At 35.9% G+C, this 19,331-nt stretch overlaps 1 non-coding gene across 1 annotated transcript; it reads left to right on the forward strand.

Annotated features, from left to right (window-relative positions):
* The first annotated feature begins 8,726 nt into the window (after positions 1-8,726).
* LOC120589961 (U6 spliceosomal RNA) lies at positions 8,727-8,833 on the forward strand. The gene has a single exon (XR_005649593.1). It is a non-coding gene; the product is annotated as a U6 spliceosomal RNA (small nuclear RNA).
* The last annotated feature ends 10,498 nt before the right edge of the window (positions 8,834-19,331 follow it).

Genomic DNA, 19,331 nt, shown 5'->3' on the forward strand with positions numbered 1-19,331 from the left:
TAATACTTCCATTGTTCTTTGACTTTCATCCTCCTGCCCAATTGTAGGCTCTTCCTCAGAGAAAATCCCTATTATTGGTGTGTATTTCTCAGATCCTTTTAAGTCTTAAATTTAATTACATAAACAAGATATGAATAGATTATCTCTGTTAAAAATGAAAATGCTAAGAGAAGACCTCAGGTGTCTTTGATGATCCTTTTCAACACCAAAACCTTTTGTAATAACTACTATGACTAATTTAGCATTTTTCCTTCCAGACCTTTTTATTACATGCATTTACACATATGTCAGCATATAAAATACAACTAAGGCTGATGTTTAGCTGGCATACAATGGTGTGGTTCTATCAGTTATTGAAATATTGATATACTTCTGTACTATTTGACAGAGAGCTTCTGGTCTACGTTTCCAAGTACCCTCCACTTGCTGAGGCACCCCATACCATCCTCAGCCCCCCACCTCCAAACCTCTGCAAATCCTTCATAATACAGAAACTGATTATAAGCAGGATAATGCCTTAAATAACAGGAGGCTCCCAGCACTACAGCCAGCATCTGTTTTGGTCAATTGGTTTCCTGCATACTAGTTGTTAAATACCTTGACTACATAGTACACAATAAATCTCTAAGACATACAATTAAGTTTAAAAAATCAAATCGGAGAATGTGGTAGCAGAATCTCCTCCCCCCACCCACACACACAAATGTTCATATTCTAATCCCTAGAATGTGTGAATATGTTCTATTATATGACAAGGTGAAATTAAGGCTACAGATAGAATTAAGTTTGCTAATCAGTTCCTTTTGAAATGAAGAGATAATTCTGAATCATCTGGGTGGGCCCAAAATCACCACAAAAGGTCTACAAAAGTGAAAGAAAAACATAGGAGTGTTAAGATCAGAGAGATTTGAAGATGGAAAGGGTCACTAGCCAAGGAATACTGGAAGCTAAGAAAGCAAGGAAATGGATTCTCTTTTAGAGCCTCTGGAAAGAACACAAATAGCCCTGAGTACACCTTGATTTTAGGCTGATCTCTCAAAATGTTCAGCCAGTTCCTGTTTCTCCAACAAGTTAGATAGTTGAAACTGCAAATTGGACAGTGGTGCTGGGGGAGGCTATCCTAGAGTGGACATGGGGTTCAAGAGGGCCCATATCTGCTATAGGCTTTTAGCAGAAACAGCTGCTCATTCCTTGTTTATCCCAGTGCAAAGGAAGTTCTGGCTGCACACGTGATTAATCTTCCTAAGTGGGCTCGTGGGGTCATTTCTAAGAAGAAAACACACCTTAGAGCAGCGGTCCCCAACTTTTTGGCTCCAGGGACCAGTGCTCCTCTGAGAATCTAATGCCTGATGATCTGAAGTAGAGATAAGGCAGTGATGCTTAGTACTGGGGAGTGACTGCAAATACAAAAGAAGCTTCACTGGCTTGCTGTGCATCCCAGTTTCTAACAGGCCACTGACTGGTACCAGTCCATGGCCCAGGGGTTGGAGACTTCTGTTTTAGAAGAATGAGGGGGGAAAAAAAAAACCCTACTCTATAAGATATATGAGATTTCTCATCAATACCCACTTAACCCAAATAGGTAGAGAGCCTAGGGGAATAAAGCAACAACAGATTCTAATCGAAGACCTAGATTCTCCCATCATGGAGTAGACTGTGAGTATTCGCCTTGAAGGGGTCATGAAAGCTTGCTGGGAGGTGGAGTGTCATAGACAAAACTGTTCCAAAAAATCATAATGAATCTCTTCTAAACAACTGGGTGCAAACTCTTCTTTTTAACCAATTCTGAAAATAATCATCTGCCTTAGAGGTGGAAGTGAAGTAGAGGTGATTATTTCTACAAAAACAAAAGATAATGAAAGACGTCCATTTCAGGTATCTAAACTAGAATTTTGGAGTAAAATAACTAGAAACCAAGCTTTTGCAAAACATTGTCTGGCCCACCCCAATTATTTTCCCTAAGTGTAGAGATGATACTGCTTCTGCATAGATTATTGGTGACAGTCTCTACCTGCCTTACTAGAGCCCTCCTTGTCAGGTAAAAATCAGAGAGTTAGTTGACTCTCAAAGTTTGTCATCATTCTGCTATTCTGCTGCTGCTTCTCCATGCTTATGCTGGAAACAGGTGGTTTAAATGCCCAACATTTCACCCTTTGCCTGGGAGTAGCCATTCCCTTCCTTTGCGGTGTCAGCACTCCATCCCATTCACCATTCTCAAGATGGTGACTGATAGCTTCTGTATGAACTGCCTTCTATAGCCATAGTGATGAGAAGAAAAGCAGAAAACTCAGCTAAGCCAAAAAGAGTTCTTCCTTAAGGTCTTTTGAACTGTGCTTAGTAGTGTCTTCTCAAGGTGAAGCTTGAAAGTTGCTAAAAGCTCAGTAATTATTGGAGACTTGGTTCTAGTTTTATAGGAAAAGTCAGGCAACAGAAATGAAGAAAGCTGACATTCAGCCTGACACAGTGTTCAGCAACACTCAGAGAGAGTCTGGGCAGCATTCGCCCCCCTCCCACCACCACCACTACCAGCTCAGCCATCCCTGAAGACACAAGGATTCTGTCCTTTCTGTAGCTTAGCTACATGAGTCAATACATTTTTGTTTTGCCTAAGCTTGTTTAATTTTGGTCTCTTTTGCTTGCAATTAAGAGTTCCAATCATGCAGTGCTCTCATGAGTATCTGAATTTGAGTAGCATTCAATGAAACTTTTTCTCTCAATTCTATAATACCATATAAAAGTATTCCTAATACATTAATATACTTCCTAAAAAAGATTTTGCTAATGTTTGTCCATTGGTAGAAAATTTAAAATACCCTTTCTTTCACATTCCTGTTGCAAACAATATTATAACTCCATTTTAAGAATGAACAGATAAAAGGAAGAACTGTTCTCAGAGGTACAAGATGCTATGATGGAATTAATCTGGCCTTTCTGTTGGGAATGACTTTGCTGATTTTTATTTATTTTTCAGGGGTCAGATGAGAAAAAGCACATTATTTTCCGTGTGTGTGTGTGTGTTATAAATGCATATAATTGCTAAAAAGTTAACAAAGACTTCTGATGTAAACCTGTATTAGTTTCATCTAAGCTTCTTCAAACACCATCACATACCTAAGGACATGAGTGGTGAGATTATTTTCACAGTTCTTTGCAAAGAAGTTTATTTCAAAATAATCCTTTTGTATTAAGCGCTGGCTTATTGACAGGTCCTTTTTTTTATCATAATTGTATGAAGTTTATTTTCTAAATGAAGGTTTATTTTCACATGGAATTCTGAGGTTTTGCATTGTGTATATGAAGCAATTAGTTTGGGATTTTTGGAATTTATTTTAGACTAGACAGATGTCTTCAATTTACACACTCTAGGAGGTGACAAACCCCATTAACATTCGAAAGCTATCAATTTGCTTTATCTTTATTCTTCAGCATTCTCAGCAATGATCCAAGCTAGTTCATTTTTTTTTGTTTGCTTGTTTTTTGCCCCCTCTGTGTTTTAATGTAGACAGAAGCAGAAATTTAAGGAAAAGATGGAAGATAGCTTTAGTAATTTTATCACTATCAGAATCTCATAGATTGCTTTGAGGAACATGAATTTTACTTTTTTAGGAGTGCATTTTTTCTAACTAAAATTATTTTCTCTTAGAAGTCATGGTTTATGCTTATACACATACCTTAGCTGCTAGTTGTTCATCTTTACTTATGTTTTTCTGTTGGCAGCCCCTGACTTAAATCTGGTACTGCCCTTGCCTACATTTTCTTTACTTAGCTAGTGGTTGTTTTTACAAAGGTACTATAAACCTATCTCTAAGTAGTATATACTTAAGCATGAATCTAATTATTCTTCTATGCATTAATAAAATCCTTTGTAGATTAAAAAAAAAAGTTGTACTCCTACTGTGTATAAAGTTCTGGATTGTGTTGATTTGGGAGATGAGGGTGGGAGTGGGGTTCAAGTACTATCGTCCTCATTCATTTTTATTCTGAAATTGGAGACTTACACGTGTTATTAATTTTTTTCAGGTGCACTCTGCAGCCACTAGATGGCTCAGTAGATATGCTTAAGTCTTCACCAGGGTCATTATTTCAAAACCTAACAACCAAATTACTATTCATTTCTCACATTGAAGTTCAAAACTATACCTGAATTATGCCAATTATAGGATTAAAAAATGAGGGCACAACAGACCTAGAACTGGATTTGACAAACCTCGCCCTCTATTGTGATGACCTTGTTGATATGTTTGCTTTTTATTACGGCTGCCATATTTTATTTTCAGTAAACGTGGGGCATATTATTACTGGCAAGGAAAAGATTATGGACTAACAGATGTCATCGGTCATGTCAGATCTAGATCAAATGTAGAATGATTATACATCTTGACACAGTTGTTCTTGAAATATAGAATAATCCATTATGTACAAGATGTCTGACAACTCTAGTTTTAGTGACATTGTACTCAACTTTGAACTCATGCTGTTTCCTTTATCTTGGATTAAGTTATTTACATGAGTGCAATAGAACTAAAACCACTTATAACTAAGATTAGAAGAATACTTCCTTAACATAACTACTTCAAACCACTTCAAAAATATATATCAAAATATATTTAATGGTGAAATATCATAGGTGTTCCTATTAAAATGAGGAACAAGAAAAGTATGTTTGCCATTACACTTTAGAATTTTTCTTCTGGACATTCTAGATAATGTAACAAATCAAGAAAAACAGAAAAGGTATTATTTTTGGAAAAGGAGAGACAAAATCATCATTGTGTATAAATTATATTATTTTCCACTTAAAAACTGAAGGTTATGATAAGGAAATATTTTAAGTGGGCAAGCTACAAAGAAATTGTATAAAAGGCATTAAGTTTTTAAAATTGATTGTACAAAAATAAACTTTCTTATATATAGCAATTATCAAGTAAATGAAACAAACATATATTTTACTTACGAAATATGTAAGTTGCTTAAAAGAAATGTATATGACCACATGGTAAATACTCCAAGAGTTTCCTGAGTAGTATAAAAATACTTTTAAAAAGAAAAGATTACTCGTCCAGGATGGGAAAAACACAATGTAAATGTATTAATTTTTCCCCTAAGTAATTAAAAATTTTAATGATAGTTCAACAAATGTCATTCTAGAATTTACTTTTTAAATTTCACAAAATATTAAGTTTATGTGAAAACTCAATGAAGGAAAAGAGCCAAGAAAATAAGAATGAGGGACTCTTTCATTGTTAAGCAGTTTGTTTATAATTTGTTAGAAATCTACAGTAATCATATAAGTATAGCACTGATTACTCAAAGAGAATATAAGAAATCATATATAATATACTGTATTATATTATTAACTAAATACTAATTCATATATTATACTATATAAATTAATATTTAATAAGATAGCACTTCAAATTGTTGGATAAAAAATGGAATATTCAACAATTATATTTATTTAATATTTAAAAAATAATTAATTTAATTCCCTACCATGAACTATACTGCAAAATAAAATTCAGGTGGATTATATAGAGAGAAATGAAACATAAGTATATAAGAAAACTAAAAGTATTGACTCTAACATTTACAGAATGATAGGGTAAGGAAAGCTTTAAGCAATTAAAGGGGAAAGTATTCACATATATAATTACCTAAAATACATGTTTTCCCCAAGACTCTGGAAACAATAAATTATCAACAAGGAAAAATATTTTTAAAAGATTAATGAAAAGATGTTATTATCATCATGTATTGAGCTCTTACAAATCAATACAAAAAACTCACTACAGTAGAAGTTAAAAGCAAAGATATGAACTGGCAAGTCACCAATGAGGAAATATAAATGACAAATAAACAAGTTTAAATTATTTTCAACTACACTGGTAGCCAAGGAAATGAAAATTACAACATCAATGAAATACTGTATTTCTCTCAAACTGGCAATGACTAAAAGGAATCATTACGAGTGCTGGGCAGAGTACATAGAAATGGACACTCTCATATTCTGTTAGCGGATATGTAAATTGGAACAACATTTCTGGAGGGCAATTTGGCAGTGCATTTCAAACACATTAAAATGTGCATATCTTTTCACCAAGGAAAGCCACATTTAGGATTTGATTAGATGTATATAAAAATATCTGTGCAAGGATGATCACCATTTTATTTCTCATTACTATAAAGATTCAGGCCAAATTTAAATGTTTAGAAATAGAGAAATTAAATAAACTGTAGTATGTACATATAATTTTTTTACCTAGTCATTCAGCAAATATTTATTTACAATAAGATAATATGTACTCGTTACACATCTAAAAGACAAAGGGCTAAGGAAATGTTCATAGAATATTGCTGGGAGACAAAAGCAGGCCATGAGACCACAGGCCTGGGAAATCCAATTTTGATGAAACCTGAATGCTGCAACCTCAAGAGCGTGGGGACACAAATGGAAGTTACAGCAATATTGACACTCGTATTATGCTGTGAACAGAACTGTATAATTTAGTTTCCTTCTCAAAATTCTCCTCAGTTATTATTCTTAAAATTCATATAAAATTGACGTGAACCTATTAATCTATATCTGGTGTATAATAGAAATAGATGAATAGAATATGTATATATGTAAAATGTGTATATGTACATTAAAAAAAGAAATTAATTACTAAGAATTGGCTTGTGTATTATATAGGCTGAAAAGACCCAAGATATGCCATTTGCAAACTGCAGACCTAGGAAGGCCGGTGGTGTAGAACCATCTGAGTCTGAAGTCCTAAGAACCAGGGGAGCCAACTGAGTAAGTCTCAGTTCAAGTCTAAGGGCAGGAGAAAACTGATTTCCAGCTCAAATCAGCAGAGAAAAAGAGCGAATTCTCCTTTCCTCTGGTTTTTGATTGGTTCAGGCCCTCAATGAATTGAATTTTACCTAACATCAAGGAGGGCAATCTGCTTCACTGAGTTGATTGATTCAAATGCTAATCTCTTTCAGAAACACCTTCACACTCAGAAATGATGTTTAACCATATATTTGGGCAACCCACAGACAGGTCAGATTGATACACAAAATTAAGGATCACACGACAAGAGATTGGAAACCTTCCCAACATTTCTGAGAATGTTACAGGATGTTACAGATTAACTTTTCATGGTATCCTAGATGTTCCTGTCTTCTTGTCTTTCCAAACTCTGAACTCATAAATCCAGTTTGTATCTGAGTTCTACTCTCTACCCAAACCCAACCTAGACATGGAACATTGCACTATCTAATTTTAAATAAACATCCTAAAATCACCATACCTGCAAAGTATACTTGTGTGCAGCACTTTTACTGGACATTTGCATTGGCATGTCAATGTATAATGACAACACTCAAAGTCTTCTGGTTACTTGCCCTCCCAACTCAGGGAGTTCTTATGTGTGGATGGCCTTCCACCTCAGCCTGGCTATCTCTCAGCAAGCCCTTGTGTTCCCCTGGGGTTCTCTAGAAAATCAGAGCCAAGAGAAAAAAAACAAAACTCTATTATCTATCTATCTATCTATCTATCTATCTATCTATCTATCATCTATCTATCTATCTATCTATCTATCTATCTATCTATTATCTATCTATCTATCTATCTATCTATCTATCTATCTATCATCTATCAGATCTATCTATTTAAAAGAGATTATTTTTTAAAATTGACTCACATAATTATATACATATATAATTATGATAGAATGTCAGATACAGACTTTTGTTTTTTTGTTTCATTTTGGTTTTTTGTTAGCAATATTCTGTGTTTTCAATGCTTTCAGCAGTATATAATTTTGCAGTAGGAAGAAGTATAGAAATGCATTCAGTTAGCAAATATATCTATCATTTTTTACGTTATTATTTATTTAGAAAATGAACCCAAAAGGATTTAGAATAATTTACGTTTAAATAAAACATTGTTTCTTATATATATTATTTTATTTTGCATCAATTATGGTATTCTCTAACGTCCTATGAAGTAAGCAGAGAAATTGTTATAGTTGTCTTTTTACATATGTAAGTTTAATGCAATAAGAAATGCCCGCACTGACACTCAAATATATGTCCTCTGTCTCTGGGGCAGTGATTTTACCATTTACAGCAATTCTTGCATTAATATGGGGCAGAGTGAGACCATATTACCCTCACCTCTTTGCTGTTACACATACCATTCAGGGGACACCAAAGAAACATATCGTTTCATCTTGTTTTTTTCTTATGTATATTCAAAGATGTTCGTCACATATAGACCCCACTGATAAACCTATTCATGTTTCCCTGCCTTAACCAACTCCTAAGTGCTTTGCTATGTGTTTAACATACAGTATGAGTTAGTTCAGCATCATTCTCTGGTCCCTATTAGACTTTCTCCTCACTAGCCAAGCTTGGTCTTAGTTTCTCATAGATAAGCCTATCTGGAAGCCTTAGGAAAGGTTTTCTTGTTCTTCCAATCAAGTATGCAGAAACTTTTTAAACAGTTTTGATTGCATTGACACTTTCCTGGGACTAAAAGATCAATCATTAGGAAAATAGGCCCCGAGAACTCATTTGTCTTCTCACTGGGCATCTCTCGACTTTCGGTTTAAATGAAAAAAGGCATCCTCGATGGAAGAAAACACTCGAAATATTTCCAATGTAAGGTAATCATTAAGCTAAAAACTGGAACTTTGAAATGTAAGCAATTGAACATGTAAAATAACAAAACTATTTTAGTGCTCCCTTTGGCAGCACGTATACTAAAATTAGAACAATACAGAGAAGATTAGCATGGCCCTTGCACAAGGATGATCTACAAATTTGTGAAGCGTTCTATATTTTTCAGCAAGAAAGAAAAAAAAGATTTCTATGTGAGAGGCTTTGTTTAAATACTTTAACAAAAATAATTTGTTTAATTTTTATAACAATGCTAAGAGGTACTTACTATTATGATTCTTATTTTTCTAGATAGAAAAACTATAGCATGGAGAAGCTAAGGTATATGACCAAGTTCACATAGCTAATAAATGACAGAGATGGATTTCCAACCCAGAGTTCACTATATTACCCTATGTTATGGGTTTCATACACATCACACAAATCATTGCTTTACATAGGTCTATTGAACACCTACTCTGTGCTAGGTACTGTATTTGACATCTTATAGGTCCTCTCACTGCCTCAAGAGACCATCTTTATGCTGATGAAGATCTGGGGTGGAGAGTTAAGTCATTTCTTTTCAGCAAAACTTGAATTCAAATCTCTATCCATTGGCTCTAGATCTCAGATCTGTCTGATTCCCAAACATGTACTGAATTGACTATGCAATACTACCATTTGATTATTGGGTATGACATTTTAAGCTAAGTAATGAAGCCCTTGATTTTTTTTTCTTTGAGAGGAAGTTTAACAATGTGTCATTTAACAATGGGAGTGCCAGTGACAGAATTAAAAAAGTGACTAAAATAAGGGCACCAGAGAGAGAAGACTACACTGATTCTAATCTACCATGTAGGAGAGGAAAAAATATTTTTCTTTTACCCTGTAGGTTCTTGGCTGACACCAACCCCTACCTATAATAAAAGATTAAAAGTAATAAAGAACAAATAAAATCAAAGACAAGATAAAAACAAACATGTTTAATAACATGTATATCTCTTATACACAGGAGAGATACCTACAAAAAATGGATTCCTGACTCAGAGCTCCCAAAACCCTTGGAATTTCCTAATTCATAAGAGCATCTTTAGTTATAATATCTGACCTTTTGTTCTCAGTTCCAAAAGTAGCTTCAGAGCTATAAAGGTGAAATGGGTGTCTTGTTATTCATAATAAGCCCCTTGTAACACAACTGAATTTATATTAGTGATGGGACTTATGGAAATCCCCTAAAAATTGCCACAAAACTTGTGGCAATGCTGGTAACCAGGAGAACCAACCAAGTGATGAAAGGGTTAGAAATTTCAGTGCCACCTCCTGACCTCTGGAGAGGGGAGAAAGTCTGGAGATTGAGTTCAGTCATCAATGGCCGATGATTTAATCAATCACACATACATAATGAAGCTTCCATAAAACCTCAAAGGAATGGATAGGGGTTTGGGAGCTTCTGAGTTTGTGAACGTATGGAGATTCAGGGTAAATGGTGTGCCCAGAGAGCACAAAAGCTCCACACCCTTTCCTCATACTTTGCCCTATGCATATCTTCCATCTGGCTGATTTTAAGTTATATTCTTTTATAAAAAAACTGAAAATCTAGTAGGTAAAATGTTTCCATGAGTTCTTTGAGACACTCTAGCAAATTAATCAAACCCCAGGAAGCTGTCCTTGAAACCTCTGATCAATAGCCAGTCAGTAAGAAGGACAGCTGATAACCTGGACTTACTGTTAAGGGTGGGGTTCTGGGCAAAGATATGCTAATGGCCAACTTTTGCTTTTGTAATCTGTTTGCTTGTTTGATGATTAACTAGGGTGTGGTTAATCTGCTTGCTTGTTTGATGTTAACTAGGGTGTGGCTAGGCTTTATAAACTGCCTCTTTTGGGAGCTCAAGGCTGATCTCCTCTAACCCTGCATGGTAGAGAGTCAGTCACTGGCCAGTTAATAAAAGCTCATAATTAATCTCAATTGGCTCCGTGAGTCTTAGAATCGTTCGCACCATAACACTTACAAATGGCATCTGAATTGTGTGTGGGGGATAAGGTGGGAGTCAGTCTTGTGGGACTAAAACTGTGGGATCTGATGCTATCTCCAGGTAGTGAAAGAATTAGGTTAAGTTGTAGGACACACAGCTGGAGTCAGAGACCTGCTTGTTGGTATGGAGAAAAAAAACCTATACATTGGAATTGGATGCAGAATCATAGGGGCTGGGAAGGAAATACATCAAAGATCCAATTGATGAGTATATAAAGGAACTGATATTTAAGCATAATGGATTTTAATGTAGTAGCTAAACAAAATGAACTAGCTACACTTAGATCAACACAGGTAGATTTAAAAACATATACTTGATTGAAAAAGCAAATTGCAGAATAATGGACAAGAATTCTAACATTTCTATACATGTTTAAACATGCTCAACAATAATATATTACATAGGCTTCGTCATTCCAAATAGATACGTACATAAGAGTAAACAAGAAACAGATCAAAGGATGCACACTAAAGTAATGGTAGGAGTTACCTTTGTTGTGGGGTGAGGAGATAGAATAGGAGGCATAAAGAGGAGAGAGGCAATGAAAGGGACTTTAATTTTATCTGTAGTTTTTTTAATATTTAAAAAGGCAAAGGAAATATTTGTAATTATAAATACTCGTCAATTGTACACAGGTGTACATTTTATTTCTTTTAAATTTTATCAGAGTGAAATTTATGACAAAAGAAGATAAAATAGGCAAATCGACAAGGAAAAAAATAGTTAATTCATAGGAGAAAGAATATAAATAACATATGTAAATGAAAATGCATTAATATTCAAGGAAAAGGATAATAGAAATAATTGTTAGAGTTATACATTTGTTTTTTTGCAAAAATGATAATTGTTATTGTTAATGAAAATGTGACAACTCTCCCATATTGTTTGTGGTAGTTTAAGTTGGTAAAATACCTTTAGAGGATTGGTTTTTAATATGTTTCAATACCTGAACAGTTCACATCCTTTGAATCAGCCTTAAAAACATAAAGAGAAAAAAGTAAAATGATTAAAAAAGATTTATACACAAAGCATTTATGGGGATGTTATTCAAAATAGTTAAAAATTAGAAACATAATGAATATATAACAAGTATTACACAGCATGATGGAATGCTATGTAGCCATTCAAAATCCTGCTGTGGAATGGTGTGTTATGCTATGGAAAGTTCAGTAATGTGCTAAATGTTACCACACAGTAAATTCAGATATAATTATATATAGGTGTACACATGTATATATGTATGTATATACGTAAATGTATTTTACATACATATGTATGTGTGTACATATGTGTGTGTTTAACCAGAAAATGGACCTACCCCTTTCCAACAGCATTAAAAGGAATCCCCATTTTCTAGAATTGTGTCTGGAGCCCCAGTGCTTATGGTGGTATTTAGAAGCAAGAATCCTTGTATTCTGAAGGGAAGTCTATGCTTGCTTCCAGGCCCATTCTTACAAAACTCACCAAGAGGTAAATACATTTGTCCTGCAGCCGTAACCCCACCAGCCTACATGAGGGAGACTAGAAATTTGTGAATGTATTAAAGTAAGGAATCATTGTCAATGGATGATAGTGGTATTTATCCCAGTGCACTCCCATTTAGATCTTAGTAAGGAAAGATCTAAGACAATCACTCATCAAGACTGAGGGTCTGAAAGAAGGGGAGTCTGGCACTGTAACCCCTGGCTGACAGCTGACAGAACTCCAAAGCCCAGGAGCTCGTGGGCATGCTGTCACCAGAACTGGGTGCAGTGCGCCAGTTTCTTTGGGGAGTCTAACAAAAGATGCGGGAAGTTTGAGGACATCAGTGAAGGTATTCTTATTCCAGGGAATGTGCAGTAAGAGTTCTGTTTGATCAACTAATGATGGGCAGGGTAAAGAGAAGAGGCACAAAAGAGTTGTCTAAATTTCCCATTCCTGGGGTAGATAAGGGCGCATTTGTTTTAAAACATAGGAGTTTTAGTGTTATTCAGGTATAGTGAGGCCAGTAGATCAGGAAACAATTGCCAGTGAAAAAATAGTTTGTTATTCACAGTTCCCAAGAGGAGGTGGCATACTCTGCCACAGGGGCCACAGGGGCAGCACAAATCTTGGTCAGGAGGCTGGGGCTGGGGGAGAGAAAGGGATTGTGGGCAAGATAAGTGGGCTTAGGATTGGCTAGTTTGAATAATTTTTTTACTGGGTGCTGGGGTGAACAGACTGTCCTAGTTGTCTGGTATCTGGCCTTGTAATTAGAGCAGAGGAATACTGCCCTGAGTGTGAGAACCCAATGGAGGAAGTGGTAGGGTGTGAGGACTCAGATTGGTTAGTTTGCATATGAAAAACACACCTTGAGGTGAGTCATTTACTATCTCTAGGAACTGGTTAACCTTGGGAAGGGTCCCTCCACACTCTGTAAAGCACCAAGGTGTCAAAGAATTAGAACTACAGAAAATAAAAAGGCATGCTTGCTTAAAACAGCATTTGAGGATGGGGGGAAACAACTACACAGGAACAGATCTATGATCCGGAAAGAATGAGGTGAGAACTCCTGGATGGGCTTTCAGAGAGCCTCTTTCTATAGCCTCCAGAAAGTGCCTTCACATACCACTCAGAGGTTCTGGAATGAGCCACGGTGCCATCCTGTCTGGTCTCATGGCCATTGGGATTGTTCTGCCTCAATGGGCCTGTGGCTGAAACACATCTAAAGCCAAGATGTTGTCCTTAGTCTTAAGTCCAACAGAAACCTATTGTCTTCATGATTATAGACCTGAGGCTTGCTTAATCTTATGTCCTAAGGCTTAAAGATTAAAGGAGCAGACATACAAAGGTGAAAGGATAAGGGCGGAAAAAATGAAGTGAGTTACAATGATATTATCTGGGTAAAACCACCTTGAATCAGAAAAACAAACTACGTTAAAGAAATGAAGTTTGCCTGTGGTTATAACTCTGAGAGGCCTTCAGTTACTAAACCATAGCACCAGCGGATCCCTGGGCACATCTTGACAGCAATTTTCCAAACTTGTTATCTAATTTAGCAGCCTTTCCCTCAGAGCTATCATTGTTTTATAGTCACCACCGCCTAGCATTGCACCTTGTACATGGTGTTTACTCAACAATTATTTATCACATTTAATTGAATTAAATGTTTTCTAGACATTTCTCTCAATCAAAAAATCATTCACTACCTTTAGTGTGGTATGAATCCCCTTTTTCTTTCTCCATATAGTTTATCCTTGAATAGCTAAAGGTTGAAATAACTCCTCTGACCAACGTAGCCTTAGTACTTAGGGGCCAGCCTTTTGACAGAGAGACACTTGACTCGATTTTTTTTTAAATTTTATTTCGAAGTTAAGATATAATTCATAAACTACAAAATTTACCCATATGTTACAACTATCACTACTAGCTAATTCCAGAACATTTCACTACTTCACAAATAAACCTTATCCTTATTCCCCGCTTTCTCAGCTCCAGGCAACTGCTATTATACTTTCCGTCTCTGTAGATTTGCCTATTCTGGATATTTTATATAAATGAGACCATACAATATGTGGCCTTTTGTCCTCATCTCACTTCCAATTTCAATTCAATAATTTAATCACTGATCTAAATAATTCACTGATTAATTAGATAATCCTTAGCAGGAAAAAAAAAAAAAAAGTTTATTTCAAAAAGGTCCAAACCAGATAAACAAGAATGCATATCCCCAACATTTAAATAAAGAATTGTCACAATAATAATTAGATCTAACCCTACACTATAGTCTTAGTTATTCTGATTTATTATTACGAAGAATGTACCAACAAATACAAATCTGTAGTCATAATCGACATGCCATTCCAAAGAGAGTTTCACTCTGGAGATAAAGAACTCAGGTTCTAGAGTCATAATGCTTTGGCTAAAATCTGGCCAAATCTCCACCACTTCCTAGCTGTTTGATTTGGGTTCCATTAATTCACCTCTGTTCTTCCATCTGCAAAAGAATAGCTGCAAATGTATAGGACTGTAGTGAAGATTAAATAAGTTAATGAACATCGGGAACATTGAAGAGGGCTTGTCACACAGCAAGTACTCAATAGCTATTATTAAGAAAAATAAATTGCTGTGGAAATGTCATATTTAGTATTTATGTCCATTCTATTAATTATGCTTATGTAGCTTATACCTCTCACAGCTCTTAGGATTGTATCAGTCTTTAGCAAAGTCTATTGCCATATGCAGGATAGAAATTCAAAATATGTAGTAACATGTAATGCATAGGCACTGCCCAGTCATAACTGATGGACACTGCTCTAAAGGGGCATCCTAGTGTTAACCTATAGATGCCAGATTGTGGGAAGGTTTGAGGAGTGGGGCTGGACTGCGGGTGGCGATAGGGAACTTCTAGTCACTCTGGGAAGCATTTATGTACCAATCTGTAAGGAAGTATTTCAGTTTTTACCCACTGGCAAACTGGATGTCAGCCTGGCTTCATAACTACCATATGAATCATGTTCTTTCTTACTATTCTAAATCAAAATGAAGCAGGAAATAAATATAATTATAAAACAGGGAATGTCTTTCACACTGTACCTAGTTCCAGAAATTAAAAACTCTTTCCCTTTAGTAAAAAAAGTATAATGCTGAACTGTGTTTAGATTTGTATATCTATTACATTCCCCAGAGAGGGTAAATGGACCAGCCTGGGTTAATGGCCCTGAACTAACCAGTCACCTCAGTTTGTTCATCTGTATAACATAAATATGTTAGACTAGGTGATGGTTTAGATCTTTTTCTCTCTTTAAACTCTATTTCTTTTTCTTCTTTAATTATACAGCTCTAACCTAAGGGCTCCAGAGCTTAGCCCAAATCTAAAAAGATAGGAATACTATGATACATCCACTGCATAGAAAAAGGCACCCGACCCACAGAGTGATTCATTTGCCCCTGAAAAGGTTTTGCTGCTACAAATTTTTGTCCAGAATATTTGAGCCAGAAGTAGTTCAGTCTAGACACAAAGTGGCCAACGTGCTTTTTAAAAATCTGCTTTTAATGTGCAGAGTGCTCTTGTTTCCAGTTATTATTCTGAGTGATTAAACAAACTGCCAAACTCTTGCTGCAGCAGTCATCATTTATTACTGAGATACTTATTGAGGATTTAATAGTACTCCATTTGAGACAACATCTTCAGCCTTACGAATTCAAGAGAAAAGATGTGTTTTTGGCACAAATTGATAGAGTTTCAAGATTTCTGTAATAGATACATACACAATCATATTGTTGAGTCGAAAGAAATGTGTTTCCAATAAGCAGTATTTACTGGGGTTTAACAACGATATAATAGTTACCTGTCTATTACATGGTAGTCAAAGCTAAAGAAATGTGTTTTTAATAATCAATTGGCATTTCAAATAATATAAGATAACTGCCACATGAAATCCAAACTGAGATACAACCTACATTTTAGACTTATTCTTGAGAATCTCATTCATGAAATCAAGATATCGGTGAATGGCCATTGTTAAAAGGATAGAATCATCAAAAGGCTAGACATTTTATTCTCTTCTCTTAAACCTTCTCAGCTTTTCTTTCTTTCTTTTTTTTTTAAATTTTACTTTCCCTTCTACTTAGCATGTATTTCATTACACCTCGTATTATAACTAGTACAGATTGAATTCTGTCTACTAAAGAATGGATCCTTCCTTCCAACTATAAAAAATAAAAAATAAAAAATAAACAAAAAGTAACTAAAAAAGTAGCTTTAGCTCATTTAATCTATTCCTGGAGAAATAGAAGGGACAAACCTGAGAGCCACAGTGGTGTACGTCTGGTGACAGATTCCCTTGGGACTAACTGCCCCCACCCAGAAGATTGCAATAAGAATTTCGCAACTCGTGCTATATACCTTAAACTTATACAGTGTTATATGTCAATTATATCTCAGTAAAACTGAGAAAAGAAAATCATTTCAGCCACTCTTATTTCTGGGCCACCTTAAAAGCAGCTCATTCTCTCACAGTAACACAGACTTTGCCAATTTCAATCATACATTTGACAAATATTTATAGAATACCTATCTTATGCAAAATTTCTCTACCAGGACTAGAGACACAAAATCGAAGGCAGAATACCTGCCTTCAAGGAACTGTCAGTCAAAAGGGGAAGAGAGACAAAACAATCCATTATGATAAGCAAAGGGCACCATCCGTATTGACACAGAGGGGAAGATTACCCAGTCAGCTTCGTTCTGTAGAAAACATCATCAGAAGAGTGTAGGGCAAGGAGCATTTGAATAAAGATAATAGTACTGATAAAACATAACTGTCCTATGCCTTGTAGTTTAACAAAGCACCTTCTTACACAATCTATCACCTGCAGAGCCTTCTCCCTTTCACTGTGCATCATCATCTCTCTCCCCTAAATGCTTTTCTTAGCTCTCACCATGAACCCTGCTCATCCAGCATATCTCAGCTCAGATGTTGCTGCCTCAAAAGAGTCTTCTTGACTATCCTCTCAAAAGTGGTTTTCCCAATGTCCAGGACTCCCATTGTCCTCAAACACTAAGCATGCTTTATAAAACTCTTGTTGATGTAATGTTTTGTTATCTGTCTTCTCCTAGTAGAGAACTGATTTCAACCCTGATGATGGCTGCAGCCTTCACAGGGAGGTAGAAGAGTATCTGACAATTGTAGTCAATAATCCTCATTTGTTGAATGGATGAATTTGCAAATCTATCATGCCATTTAAGCTTTGGAGTAACAGCCACCCAGGCAGCTATTGGTTGAGACTTTTTGGGCAAGGGAACACTCCCTTCCTGAGCAAATGACAATAACATTCAGGATATTATACAAAAGGCGGGGTGTCACGTGTGACTTGGTGACTATCATAAGTTTGCTTTGTTGCCAGCCCATCTAGAACTTCTAAAAGAGAACATTTAGAGTGTTTGAGATAGGAAGCACCCCTATACTTTGTGCTGGACATCACCTATTCTCCCATCCAACTGAACCCTGGCCAAGAGTGATGATACCCAGGGGCTCCAGCCAGACGTGGCCTGATGTGGTATCTCTGCCTGTTGCTAACTGCAGCCTCCAGTGCCCTGAGAGCCAGGGCAGATAACTGGAGGAAGCACGTGGCAGGAGGTATGCTCCTTCGATGCCAAAGCCTCTTAGGAATGAGAGCTCATTAAGAGCATGTGCCTCTGCTCCCTGCTTCTGCCAAGTGTCAGCCTTCATTACAGGGCTCAGAAAAGATCAGTTGCAGAGCACAGTGAGTCTGGGCCAAGGTGGGGGTTCCCTCCCAAGGCTCAAGAGGGCTTGGTTAGCAGCTCTGCAGAGATTGGCAACTGCGGTTAAACTTGTCAGACCATGAGCTTTCCACAGGATTTATCCATTCCAACGCGTGCACATTTTGAAAAGCAGGGATCTATGGAGATTTGATTCATTTCTCCATGAGGCCTTCTAATTCTATCTCCCACCACTGCTAGCCTGTCCTCCCCCTTTCTTTGCTCCCTTTTTGGAATTCTGAGAGCCCCATGTTAGAAAGTATCCTTTGCTGCTCAAGGTTAGTGTTTATTTGGAAGAAGTTGATTCTCATAATAATACTGTGAATTTATACAGTCCTTTGACAAAGAAAGACTACTGTTCTGAAAGTACTTTGGAAGACACTGCTACACAAATATTAGCTCACTTTGAGTTTTCAGCCTAATTAAAAATTGTGAGAGAGCAGCATTCCAATTTCACATAAATAGAAATTGAGACTCAGAGAGGTTAGAAAGTTTGCACAAGGCCACACAACTGATGAGGGATACAGGGGGAAACATAAGACTTCTGTTGTCTCTGCAGTAATGTGGTGGTATCATCTCAGTGCAGATCTTTTGGTAATTTTCCTCCAAGACATGACTTAGAAAGACAGAAATTGAAAATTTCCTTCCTAGTTTAGGACATATTTCTTTTTAATCGAAAAGAAAATTATAGCTTATTTACAGATAAATTGTAAGAGTAAATATATCAGCAAACATAAGTGTGTATAAATGCAGCTTACACAATGAGTTGTATGTGGTTTTCAGAAGCATTTTTAATATTTTAAAATATATCCCTAAGGAAGAAATCTTTACAAATACACACTCAAGTTTTTCTGTCTTTAAAAAGGGCCACAATTTTATAATTTGATATTAAAAAAGAAATAATATAGAATTTTTACAGTTTATACTGTTTTACATGGTATTAAAATTACTGCTTGATATTTTAATCAGAACTCTACTAACTTGAAATTCATGACCATTCAAATATAAACTTTTACCTTTGTTTGGCTAATGGGGAAAACATGTAGGAAAATGGAAAATGTAAACTCTAAGTGTTTGATACACTAAAAAAATGCATATTTCAATATCTTTAAAAACACATGCTTACATTGTATGCTTACTTATTTATTCATTAAGACAAATTTGTAAGGGTTTTTGCATACCAACAATTATTGGCTTAAGAATGAAGTATGATATAGCCTTGAAAGTCATAGTTATAATTCATTTTTCTTAAACTTCATTTGTGAAACTTGACCAATTCAAGCTACTAGTCCATATCAGTAATATTTAACAGCAGTGGAAAGAACACGGAATTTGGAGCTAGACAGACCTAGTTTGAATTCCAATCACTTTTTACTGATTGTCCTTAAACAAATGGCTTACTTGTCATG

The sequence above is a fragment of the Pteropus medius genome, unplaced genomic scaffold, assembly GCF_902729225.1.
Source record: "Pteropus medius unplaced genomic scaffold, Ma_sr-lr_union100, whole genome shotgun sequence".
NCBI classification, from domain to species: Eukaryota; Metazoa; Chordata; class Mammalia; order Chiroptera; family Pteropodidae; genus Pteropus; species Pteropus medius.